Consider the following 13,203-nt stretch of genomic DNA (forward strand, 5'->3'; position numbering starts at 1 on the left):
AAACTCCTGGAATCAAGCGATCCTCCCTTCTCAGCCTTCTGAGTATCTGGGACCATAGGTGCTTACCACCATGCCTGTCTAATTTTTTTTTAATTGTTGTTGTAACTGTTTTGTATAGACAGGGTCTCACTATGTTGCCCAGGCTGGTCTCAAACTCCTGGGCTCAACCAGTCCTTCTGTCTCAGTCTCCCAAAGTGCTGGGATTATAGTGAAATACTTTTCTATAATTTTTAAAAATTATAATTGAAAAATAAGTAAGCTATTGTAACCTATAAGGTCGTGACAATTTTCGTAGTTGTATTTGAAATCAGATTTCTATAACCTGCATTTGTGTACAGAATTTTCAGTGGGTTTATATATTGTGAAATTTTTATCTAAGATGGAGGTGTGGATTATGCTTAACAGTAAAAACTGAAATGAGATGATTTACTTTGTTTAAAATGCTCTGCTGTACAACTTGAGAATTGTACATTAATTTACTGTGGATAATGAACTGAAATTGTTTATACCTCCAAGTTTTTACACTGAAGATTCACTAGCTTTTATTAAATTCAAAACTTTTTATTTTCTTATTAAGGGAATAAGCCATTCAGCTAAATCTGCATATATGTGCTTTTTATTTTCTGGACGCACAATGAAACTTTATACTTGTATCTCACTGCATTCTATCTGATTGCAGAAACTAAAGCACAATTTACAAGCACAAAAACAAAACAAAACAAAAAATGTAGGCGATAGATTTGAATAGATGTTTTGCTAGAGGAGATCTACAATAACAAGTAAGCACCTGAAAAGATGAGATGCCACTACACACCTATTAGGAGTAAAAGACCGACCATAGCAAATGTTGACAAAGATATGGAGCAATGGGAATCTTCACACACTCTTGGTGGAAATGTGAAATGTGTAACCACTTTGGAACACAATTGGAAGTTTCCTAAAACATCAAATACAAAACTGTCATATGATCCAGTCATTTCATTCCTGTCTACCCAGGAGAAATGAAAGCATGTGTTTTATACAAAGATGTGTACACAAATGTTCACAGCAGCTTTGGTTGTAACAGCTAAAAACTAGACATATCCCAAATGTCTAGCAAGAGAGAAAGGGATAAACCAGCTGGTATATCCATACAATGGAACACTACTTGGCTATCAAAAGAAATGGACCAGCCAGGTGCGGGGTCTCACATCTATAATCCTAGCATTTTGGGAGGGGGAGGCGGGCAGATGGCTTGAGCTCAGGAGTTCGAGACCAGCCTGGGCAACATGGCAAAACACTGTGTCTATAAAAAATACAAAAAATATTAGCCAGGCGTAGTGGCGCAGGGCTGTAGTCTCAGCTACTGGGGAGGCTGAGGTGGAATGGTCACTCGGACCTGGGAGGCTGAGGCTGCAGTGAACCAAGATCACACCACTGCACTTCAGCCTGGGTGACAAAGTGAGACCCTGCCTTAAAAAAAAAAAAAAAAAGAAAAAAGAAAATGGACCACTGATACAAGCAACAACATGAGTGAATCTCAAAATGATTATGCTAAGTAAAAGAAGCCAGATTTTTTTTTTTTAAGAGTACGTACTATATGGTTCTAGGAACCATACATTCTAGGGAGTGCAAGCTGATAAATGGTGATAGTAGATCCATAGTTGCCTGAATACAGGATGAAGGTATTACAAGGACACAAGAAAAATTTGGGGGCAATAGATATGTTCATTATCTTGTTAGTGATGATAGTTTCACAGATGCGGAAACTTATTAATTGTATACTTCAAATAGGTATAGTATATTGTACATCAGTTATACTTCAGTAAAGAAAAAAATATGAAACTTTGGGCTTCTATGTTGTACAGACATAGGTTCAAATTCCATATTTAAGTCCCAACTTTACCACTTATATTCTATATAACCTTAGACAAGTCACTTACTCCCTCTGAATCTCAGCAGTCTCATCTGTAAAATGAGGATGATAATATTCCTATCTTCCTTATAAGATTATTATGAACACAGAACAAAATAATATTTGTATAATGCTTAATACCATGCTCGGGACATGGTACGTGCTTATCAAAAATTATTATTAACGTGCTTCCCACAGCACCTGATATTAGGTAAATGCTCAATAATGTTTTACCCCATCTCCACCCTTACTTTCCCTACTAAACTTTCTGTGTGTGGTCACAAAACAATCTGGCACTCTAGACAAAGAGGGGTCATTAGCTGCATCAGGCAGACAAAGCCAGCTTCTGAGTGAGGCAGTTCGGCTGGGCCTAGGTCTCCCATCTTGTTCCCAGGTGGGTGTGGCTGATGTTGGCCCCACCAGGTGAGGGCTGGAGGCAGTCCCCTTTGAGCATGGTGACTCGGCCTAAGAAGTGGCTGGCACAGTGGAGGCTAGACCCCTCCCTTTCTCCTGGACCCTCATGGAACTTTGCACGTCCACAAGTGCAGCGGTGCAGGTTGTGAGCCCCAGATCTCCCTCCAGGGTAGAGAAAGCACTTTGGAGGAGGGTGGCCCTATTGTCCAGAAGGTTTCTTTGGCCACAAAAGCCCTGCTGAAGTCTCCACATCCCTGAAACAAAACCAAGACCAGAACTTTCATGAAAGAACAAGGCTGCTCTGTGTGGCCGCAGCAGCTGAAACTTTAGCAGCAGTGGCTGGGACAGCAACCCCACCGCTGACTTATTCTGGCAACAAAGATGCCTCCCTTTCAGCTAACCTTTCACTTCCTCTGACTCCCTTGACAAAGGGTTAGAGTTTGGAAGCAGGTAGAGCTGAGACGTGTGCTTGGGATGGGGGTGGCGGCCGGGAGTCGTGAGCAGGTTTCAGGTGCATTCGAAATAAAGGGAGTTTGTTCAGCTTTTTATGGAAGGTTTCCTCGTTAGCCTGGTGGCAGCTAGTGATGCTGGTTTTAAGTATCAGATCTGGCTTTACAAACAAGCCCTGATGGGAGGAGACCTGAGCTCTGAAGGCCGCACCTCTTCTAAAGGGTGTCTGCAGACATTCTCAGACACCCTTTAGTGTGGTGGGTACTGCTCCCTTTCCATCCCACACCCTCATCCCAGGCAGTCAGTCACCTCCAAAGTCTCCTTCCTGCAGCAGGGGTGTGAGCCTGCCCTCTGTTCACTGGTACCACAGCCCAGTCCACGGCCCCACTGAGTGACTACAGACACCTGCCCATGGGTTGCTCTGTCTCCAGCGTCTCCCTTCCCCATTGAGTGTGCCCAGCCATGCTTCCTGAACTCAAAGATCTCAACACCTCACTTTGCTCAAAATCTTCAAAGGCTCCACTTACATGTGGCAGGCCTCTGCAGTACAGCCCAGTCTGCCAGTTTCCAAACCGACCTCCCACTTGTGGCCCGCACTCATCCCCTGCACCATATCCCCTTGACTTCAGGAAATCCAGTTGCCACTTCACATGCAGACTTGCACGGCTCACTTTCTGAATGTCCTTCCCACCTCCCCCATGGAGCGCCAGCCTCACTTCTAGCACCAGGAAGACCACAATTGTATATACTTTAAAAAATCAGTCTTACTCTGTGAATCGTCAACTCAGTTTCTAACTATTGACAGTAATGACTTAAGGAATGGCACTTCCCAGCCCAGGGGTGCTTGCTTAGCAATCGTTGATTCCCATCAATCATTGATTCCCAACAACTGTTGATTCCTGTATGTTTGCAAAGTGCTCTTCACAGACACTGAGACCTCAACTCACTCAGCACAGAGGGCAGGGTGGTGTCATTATCACCATTCCCACTTTACAGATGAGGAAATAGTATTAAAGGAGCAAAGTGACAAATGTAAATGAATAAATGACCCAGGTGAAATGCAGATTTAAGACCTGTGTGTTCACATCCCATGTCCCTCCCCTCCCCACCAACACATACGCAACTTTAAGATCAAATGAGTTATTTTTTATTGAGGAGATTCATGTGACAAACACATGTTTGTTGGAAAAAGTGGTAGAGGAAACTTACAGTCAGCATGGCCAATGTCCTGGTGGATGTGGGGTGGCAGCTAGCCAGAGACTCAGCCTGCCGTCACCCGCCCAGAGACTCAGCCTCACGTGCTCTGCCCTGCAGCTCAACCCAGGGAATTGTACCATCAGGCCAGTGATTGTAGGGGGCAGCAGGGGAGCCCCAGATACCATCCCTAGCTTCAAGGAGCAATTTAGTGTATTTACCAGATTTGCAAAACACTTTTATGCTAAAAGCTAAGGTACAAAAAATGATATAGGTAGATATTCACAAGGGCTATAGGGATGCAGGGGTTACCCTCAGAGCTAGTGGGGACAGAATCCAAAGGTGCTCTGTGGAGGCACTGGGATTTGAGAGATCCTGAGGGAGGAAGCCATGGATTCATGGAAAGGGAACAGAATGAGCAAAGGAAAGAACAGGATGCTCTGGGAAGAGGATAGATGGAAGTAGAGGGAGAAATGGGAGGGGCTTCTCATTCCAGAGAATTCCCTGGCTCTTCTTCTACTTACCTGAATTCCTCTCTTTCTTTACCAACTGGGGCTGAGGCCTATTTATTTGGTACTATAGCTTCAGATTTAAGAGATGCATCTTTTATTAAGTTCCATGCTCTTAATTTGATTATTAGATAAATTGAAAATTTATAATTTTTTAAAACAGAAAATACTAGATTATGCCAAATGTTCATGATCTATGATAGATCTTTAATTTAAAAAACAAAATTCCCTTGCTACTGCTATAAACCAACCTAACATTGCAACGAGCTCTCTCTGCAGTCACTGAAAAGGCAGGGAAGCCAGCAGCCAGCTGCTTCTGCACGCTTTTTGGGTGGGTAGCTGTTTACCACTGGAGCCTGGGCTGCTCGCTGCCTGCCATGGGGCTCCCTGGCCCTGGGGACACAACCCACCCCTTGAGAGGAGTCAGTGTGGCTAAGTGTAGGCCAGAAGGAGCTGTCCCGGGAGAGATCGCCCAGGGCGTGTGGAGAGGAAAGCCACTCTGGGTGCCAGAGGGCCCGGTCCTCACGGGGCCCACAGTCCCCACAAAGGCCTGGAAGGAGCTATTGAGATTTAATTGTGCAAACCCACGTGGCTGATGGGAAGGACACGGGAGGGGCTTTAGGGGGCTTCTTTTCCTTTCTTCTCTTTCTTTTCTCTTTTTTTCTTTTTTTCCCCTGACTGATGGAATAAAAAGAAACGATGCGTCTGTCTGCTGCAGCCTGGGGACTTTCTTAGGGTTCTCTGTGTGGTGTCATTTGAAAAAGGACAAAACCCCCAAACAAAACACAGTTGTATTAACACAAAAGTCCAACTCCACGGTTGAAATCTCCCTTTCCATTCCCAGGGACGCGTTTCCCAAATGAACCCCAGCTCATCCGTGCAGACAATGGGGTCCCCAGGGAGCCGCACGTGATCAGACCAGTGAGTGAGGGGCCATCGGGTCAGCAGCCGGGTCTCTGTGACCTCCCCCAGCTCTGTGAATGAGGAATGTGAGTTTTCTATCTTCAGCCCGTATCTCCTGTGATCAAATGTGATGCCAAATGCCCAAACGATCCAGGCACGGGGCATGTCCACGTTACCAGTTCCTGAAGTCACTTCTGTTTGCTTGTCTTGTCCGCACCCCCACGAGACTGTTTTCCGGGTACCCAGCACAGGGTGCACAAGCCCAGCTTGCTGAACGAATATGTATGGGTGTGTGTTCCTGCTCACATTGCCTCATCTCATGGATTTTAAAAAGTTTTTGAAGATCTCTTTAAAAGACATCCCTCAGCTGCTGGAATCTGGAAAACAGTAGAATCTGGCACCAGGGCCTAAAATAGGCACTTTCAGAGGAATCTGTGGGGTGCTCCAGGCCAAAGCTCTGGCTGAATTGAAGGAAAGTTGCAGGAGCTCTTACCTAACTTATTGTATTAACCAGGTCACTGAGTGCAGCTGAATTTCGGGGTCATAAGGACACACCCTGAGGCTGTCAGAGAAAAACAGGATTGTCTTGGTTTTGATGCTGAGGTGCTCTCTTAAGCAGGGGCCTCTCGGATAAAATTTCAGGTGTGTCCACCTGGAGCTACTGCATCTGGGGCTACAGGAAGTCAAGGTGTGGGGTTTACAGTCACAGAACAGAGTGAAGACGTGAAAGTTCCTTCAGTCCTTTGTCTCACAGATACAGAAAGGAAAGCCCTGAAGGAAGGCCGGCTTGGAAGACGAAGAGATTGTAAACCTCTTTTCCTTCATATTCTTAGCACGGGAAGAGTGTGTCTTGTGAAAGATTCCCTTCCCTTACTTCAGACTCAGGGTGTCCACTGTACAAATGTTTTCAGTTACAAAGTTTAGCTTGATGGGCCAATGCTTTTCCCATCCTGTGGCTCGCCCAGGGCTGTGGCCACTTGAAAAATGCTCCAGAGAAGGTGCAGGTCGCATCTGGGGTCTACATCAGCCACAGCAAAAGAGAAGGGCCTCAGTGGGGCCTCTTGGCTCAGGCCGAGGCTACGGCCCCCACACGACCTTCTGTACACCTTGGCACCAGCCACCCGCCAGCATAAACCCAGGGCTAAGGCTGCAGAGGACTCCAAATTAGCCAGGAGAAGATGGGCAGAGCAGCCTCAATGCTCTCTCTTAGATGCTGGGGCCCAGGCCAGTGGAGGCAAGTTGAGGCACACGAGGGATTGTGCAGTGTCCCTCTCTCCCCTGCCTCTGTGCCCTATGACGTTGTTGCATGAGGTCGCCATAATGGTGGTGGGCCGTGACCTTGCCTCCTTGATCTCACTGCAGCCCTGGCCTCTTCCAAGTGCAGCTTCAGAGCTCTCCAGCCCCTGTGCGGCCTCAGTTCAGCATCGTTGGCCCAGGCAGGCCTGACTGTTCCTTTGTCCCCCTCGCCGTGGAGCTTCGTCAGCAGGCCTCTGCTGGACCTTGAACAGAGTGACCGAATGACAGTTGTCAGAAGGACATTCGCTTTATTCTGAGTCAGACTCTTAGAGCCAGCTCCGAGAACCTGGGGCTTGCATGGGAAGCACAAGCCTTGTGTTTATATTTGCTGCTGCTTCTGCGTGGGGCTTCTCATCACTTCTTATTCTATCCTGCTTGTCTCTCACCTTTCTCTTCCTAAAATAAGACTTCTCTTCTCCTGTGGTATTGAAACATGGTAGATATTTGAAGGAGGAAACAGAACCGGATCAAGAACAAAGACACAAGGGAATGAGGAAGCTCCTAAGGGTCCAGTGGAAGCAGAAAGGGCATTCCACGAGCGGTCGGAGACCTTGGGATAAGCCCACTGCTGCCACCATGGAGCTGTGTGGCCTGAGGTAAGTTGCTTCCCCCAATCTCCTTGCCTCAGTTTCTACATCTGTAAAATGGGGATGAAATGAGCCTACTATATGGGTCCATTGTAAGACTGGATCAAATCATGACTATCCCAGAGCTTTGCATAGTCACATGGCCCAGATCTCCAGACTTCCAGCAGCTCACAGAAATTTCTCTGGCAGAAGCAATGCTAACAGACAAGTATTTCTCACAAGCATTCTCTTTATGCTAATGAGTGGTTACATAACACTATTCCAAACCTCTCCAGGTGTAGTGCTTGCAGAGAGGAAATATGAGTTCCCCCTGTGGCTGGATAGGGAGCAGGTGCAGGGGGTGGGTCTGGGCCATCTTCCGAGGATAACAAGAGACGCTAGGTCAGACTTTTGGAGTGTCATGAAAGAGAGGATTATCTGAGATTGCCCTGATTCGCATGCACCATGTTTTCTATAGGAAATGCTTGGCCAACGCTTGAGAGTTTAGGGAAATTTTTAAATGACAGACTCAAGACTCCCCATCAATTTTGGATCCTGAACTTCATTCAAAAAATGATCTAAACCACTGTGGGAGGCTAGTGAGCTTTTCCCTTGGTCAAGCTCTAGGACCGATTGTATCTGAGAATAAATTAGCAGGCAGCTAAGTGACTTAATCGACAGAAATGTCTTCACCCAAACCTGCCTCTGTTACCTCCCAGCCTCTGCCCTGCTGCCTAAAATACCACCATGAGAGGGCAATTCCTCTAACTCCTCTTAGAAGCCAATCAGTCACAGAGAGTGGCCAATATCTGTTATTAGTTACCGTGGTATCTCAGGCTGAATGGAGCAAATCCTGTTTTTTTAATGCATGCATTGTTCTGCAGCTTGATCTGTTTCCATTTGATATATCTTGGATATTTTTCATTTCAGTATGTATGGACTTCTCATGTGTATTTTTGTTGCTGTATAGAGTAGGAAGGACCACAGAATAAGAAGAGTTGTCCAGCAACAGAATAGCAGCCTTAGAAGAAAGTAAGTTTTCCTTCACTCAAAGTGGCCAAGCAGACACTACCCACACAGCAGGCATGACGAGGATTCCTGCACTGGATGATGGGGTTATAGTCACAAGAATAAGTAGTTGATGCTTACTGAACAATTACTACGTCTCAAGCATCACTCCACATACTTTACGTGGGTTATCTCACACGATACTCACAGAACTCTATGAAGTACGTATCATTAGTATTTCCACTAATACAGATGAGAAAATGAAGGCTCGGGGAAGTTAAGAAACAGCCACAGGTCACAAATCTAGTAAGAGGCAGGGCCTGGATTCAAACCTGGGGGAGGATGCCTCTGGAGTTCAGGCTCTCAACCTTAGTGCTGTAACAACACCTGCCTTCACAGGAGGTCTCCAAGCAAGCATTCTTCCATCTTTGAGGCTCAGTGGTTCCCCATTTTGCCAAGAACTGCTGTCATTGGTGCTCCTGTCAAGTTGGACGTGACGGCTGCTACCTTCCCTGCTACCTTCCCTTGCCCAGCCAGAGAGTAAGGCCAACAAAAAATGAGCATCACTGAGGGGTGATAGGCTTCCCCTGGAGGCTGGAGAAAGCTGGAATGTCCCCTCTGGGACATGCTAGCCTAGGAGGGTTGGGGGCTGCTTTTGGGGTGTGCCTCCCAGCCAACATCCAGTGCCCTGTCCTGGGGCAACAGAGACTCCCAGGGGCTCGTATATCTCCCAGGGGCTGCACCAGCCACTCCTTTGGTATTTTGACTCGGTATTCCATCTAGTTAGTGTGCACACGGCCTAGCCTCAGGCTGGGAAGGAGATGAAACCATCTGGGGCCTGGCATGTCTTGTCTTGGCAGCTCACCGCCTGGAAGTCAGCCAGGGCCAGGACTCCCGGCCTCTGCTGAGCATTGGCTCCTCCAAGGCCAGCTTGCCTTCAGTAGCTCCACAGGAACGGATTCCTGCTGCTTGGATTTCCTCATAAAGGCTCACAGAAAGGATAGAAAAGGTAGAAAACAAATTCCTGGGCAGATTCCTTAGGCTAAGAAAAGGCCTACAAGGTGCCATTTATTGAACACCTACTACGAGCCAAGCCCTTGACAAACTGTGACTTCTACTGTTGCTTCCGGTGCTGCTGCCACTCATTCCAGGTAACACAGCGGCCCACGCGGTCAGCCCCTGGGCTTCGCAGGAAATACATCAGGCCAGTGCAGTGGTTTAATGAGAGCCAGATGGCCCGTGTCCCGATTCTAGTTCTTCTACTTCCTGACACTGTGACCCTGGGCAGCTTACTGAACCCTCCTGTGCCACACTTTTTTTCATCTATAAAATGGGGGGAGGGATAAGAATACTATTTTGTTCAGAGAGTAAATGAAATAAGACATATTAAGCACTTGGCATAGTATCTAGTACTTAATAAACATTTTCTTCTATTATTATTAGCATCTCATTTGTTTTCACCGTCATTTACTAGGTCAGTATTATGATCATCCCCATTTTATAGATGAAAAAATTCAGGCACAGGGAGGTCTAGTAAATTGCCCCAAATTACACGACTAATAAATGACTGAGCCAGAATTTAAGCCCAGGTTTTTCTGACTCTGAAACCCTCACTCCTACCTTCAACTACACTGCCTCCAAGGAATCCTAGAGCATAACACAAACATTCAGGAGTTCCTTCAAGTGGTTCTTCTAGTCATTGATGTTATATGGAAATGCCAGATATTCCCACCTCCAGAAATAGGCTGCTCATCTGAAGAAATTGCTTATATTGATCAAAAGGTCAAGGGCCTTCCATAAAACATTTCAATAACAAATTTTTCAAAGATGTGAATGGTGGCAGATGTGAATTGAGATGTAGCATAGTTTTCTGGAGAGATCCCTGGGCCATGTCAGGAGACCCACATTTCCTTTCAGGCCTGTCACTAATTTGCCTTATGACCCAATGTTATTAGCCTTCTCCAGGTTCACTTTTCTTATTTGTGGGATTGAGATTCAGTGCCCTTCAAGAGGTTTTCTGACTCAATGAACTTTTTCATTCGTTCATGCAACAAGTTTTATTGACCACCTACTATGTGCCAGGAATTATTTTAGGAGCTGCAAATGCAACAGTAAACAACAATATGGATGTGGATGTGGTCCTTGCCTTCATGGAGCTTGGAGGGAGATTGATGGAAGGAAACTGATGAGGACCACAAAGTAGCAAGTGGCCTGAAAGCAGAGGGCTGTAGCTCCCAAGAGGAAGGCTCCTAACCCAGCTGGAGAAGCCACGCAAGTGTTCCTGGAAGAGGGGACATTTCCGCAGTAGGATCTAATGTGGAGGGGAGTGAGGAGAGACGATGCCGAGAGGAGGGCACATGTGTGTGGATCTGTGGACACGGCACATTTGAAGAAGCAAGTGAAGGTTAGATTGGCTGTGCCTCTGAGGGTGATGGGAGCAGGAGCTAGCCAACAGGAAGCTGGAGAGGCAGGCAGTGTTCTGACTTCATGCCAGACCTGGTCAACCTGCTTAATAACTTAGATTTTATCTTTAAATTGTTCTGGAGCATCTCAAGGGTTTCAGGAAGATCCTCCTGGCTCCATAGGGGAGATCAGAGCAAAGGTGGTAAGAAGGGAAGCAGGCTGACCTGTAATGTTGCGTCTGTGGCAGACTCTGAGACAGAGACAGTGGTGCCCCTGGTGTGGCGTGCAGGCCCTGGAGAAGGAAGATGAGATGCTGAGGCCGATTAGCAGGTGGAACAGGCAGGGCTCAGTCCTGTGGCTCACGTAGCACAGTGTCAGCAGGACCACAGGAGGAGGCTGAGCACTGTATAGGGTACAGGCCCTGATCTATGGCCTGGCCACCCACAGGATGCTGAGCGTGGCCGTCCTTCCTTTACTCTGCACATGCACTCTCCCTCATACACTGACCTTCTCCAGGGCATCACAGGCCCCTGTTGTGCTCATAGCTCAAGCCCCAGCCTCTTGTTCAGCTCCTGAGCCGCACATTCATCCATCCATCTGGTCGCCAACTGGTCATCCCATCTTGGCCATGTCTCAAAGTGTTCAGAAGGAAATCGTCCCTCTTTCCCACCCTTACCGTCCCTCTCTTTCTTTTGGGACCCCAATTTTCACAAACAGCGCCACTCTCCATCCAGCCTACTTTCAAACACAGGCTGCCCACAGCCATAGGGAGCAGTGTGTGTGCTCCCCGCAAAATCACCGTGCATCCCTGCAACTCTGGGAATAGCTTAGCAGGCCGCTGCAAGGGGCGGGAGGGAGAGAGCAATTATCGGCCTTCTAGACTCCTCCTGCCACTGTTGGCAGGAATGTTTCTTTCCTCGGTGTCAATACAAGCCCAGGGTCATTTTTCAGCGTTTGCCAATGGCTGTAATTGCATAGGCCCGAGTGGCTCTCCAGAGAATTCCTGCCGTTCCCCATTCTCTCCTCCTGGACAGTGCTCTATAGATGCACCCCAGGCCATGGATCATGTTTTTCACATAACCCGTTAATTACTAAATAAAACAACCCGGCTTTCAACCTGATTAGCCCAGATTAATGGCCAGCAGTGGGTTTCAGGCGCCTGTACAATTTATCACTGAAAAGAACTGTGTCTTTAATGATTTAGCTACCTGGCCTGGCAGCGCTTACTCCGGGCTGCAGGCCTCCTGGAGGAGTTAATTGCTGTTCTTCGTTTCTGACCTGGAAAGGCCCAGGTGACAGTTCCCATTAGCCAGGCTTGGCCTGCCTGATGACAAAAGATGGCAGGGAGCCCTCCCCTCCCACTTTGTTCAGAAGATACATGGGGGTCAAGTGTCCCAGCCCCACCACCCAGCTGCCAGCTGAAACAGGTTGAATCGACCTGGAAATTTACGTTTTTTCCCTCCTCGTCTCCTGCACTTTCTTTTTTCCTTCTTGAATATGTTGAAAGAGTGAATCATTTTTGTCTCTATTAGATTTCACCAAGAATTCTAGCGCCTTTCATAGAAATGAGAAGGAAGTTATTTCCTCTGGTTATTTTCTGTTACATTTTAACATAATTTGGTTCTTCTGTGAGGGAGATGGAGGGACAAAATTTCTGCAATCATTTATCAGAGAAATATCTTTTGATGAATAGCCTCTTTGAATGTCAGAATTGGGCACAAGCATCTGATCCAAGTCTCGTCTTTTCCAGACAAGGGTGCTGGGGCTGAAGGGAGAAGGGATGAAGTTATCCAAGTTAGCAAGTGAGTGGCGGCACTGAGATTTACCAGGCCAGGACGCTTCCCAACAGCCAACAGCCAACAGCCAACAGCCTGAGGGTCGGCACAACTTCTTGTTTACTATTACAATACCTTACAATACCACCACTTACTGAACATTTACCTGTTTTTTTTTTTTTTTGACATGGAGTCTCACTGTGTTACCCAAGTGGAGTGCAATGGTGCAATCTTGGCTCACTGCAAACTCCACCTCCTGAGTTCAAGCTATTTTCCTATCTCAGCCTTCCGACTAGCTGGGATTACAGGCGCCAGCCACCACGCCCAGGTAATTTTTGTATTTTTAGTAGAGACGAGGTTTCACCATGTTGCTCAGGTTGGCCTCAAACGCCTGACCTCAGGTCATTCACCCGCCTCGGCCTCCCAAAGTGTTGGGATTACAGGAGCCACTGCGCCCGGCCTAGATATCTTTTTATCTAACAGTCACACACTCTGTGAGAGAGAAACTGTCCCTGTTTTTCAGGTGAGGAGACTGAGCCATTGTTTTGTGCTGGAGCAGTGCTGTCCAGTGGAACTTTCTGCAAGGATGGGAATGTTCTCTATCTGGGCTTTCCCATCGTGCAGCCACTGGTCCCATGTGGCTCTTGAGCGTGTAAATTATGGCGGCAATGACCACATTTTCAGATTGTTCATGGCTGTTATAGAGAAATATAATTGATTTGTTCTTTCCTTTTCTTTTCATTTTTTATTTATTTATTTATTTATTTATTTATTTATTTATTTATTTATTT

This window comes from Piliocolobus tephrosceles, chromosome 2, assembly GCF_002776525.5.
Source record: "Piliocolobus tephrosceles isolate RC106 chromosome 2, ASM277652v3, whole genome shotgun sequence".
Lineage (NCBI taxonomy): Eukaryota > Metazoa > Chordata > Mammalia > Primates > Cercopithecidae > Piliocolobus > Piliocolobus tephrosceles.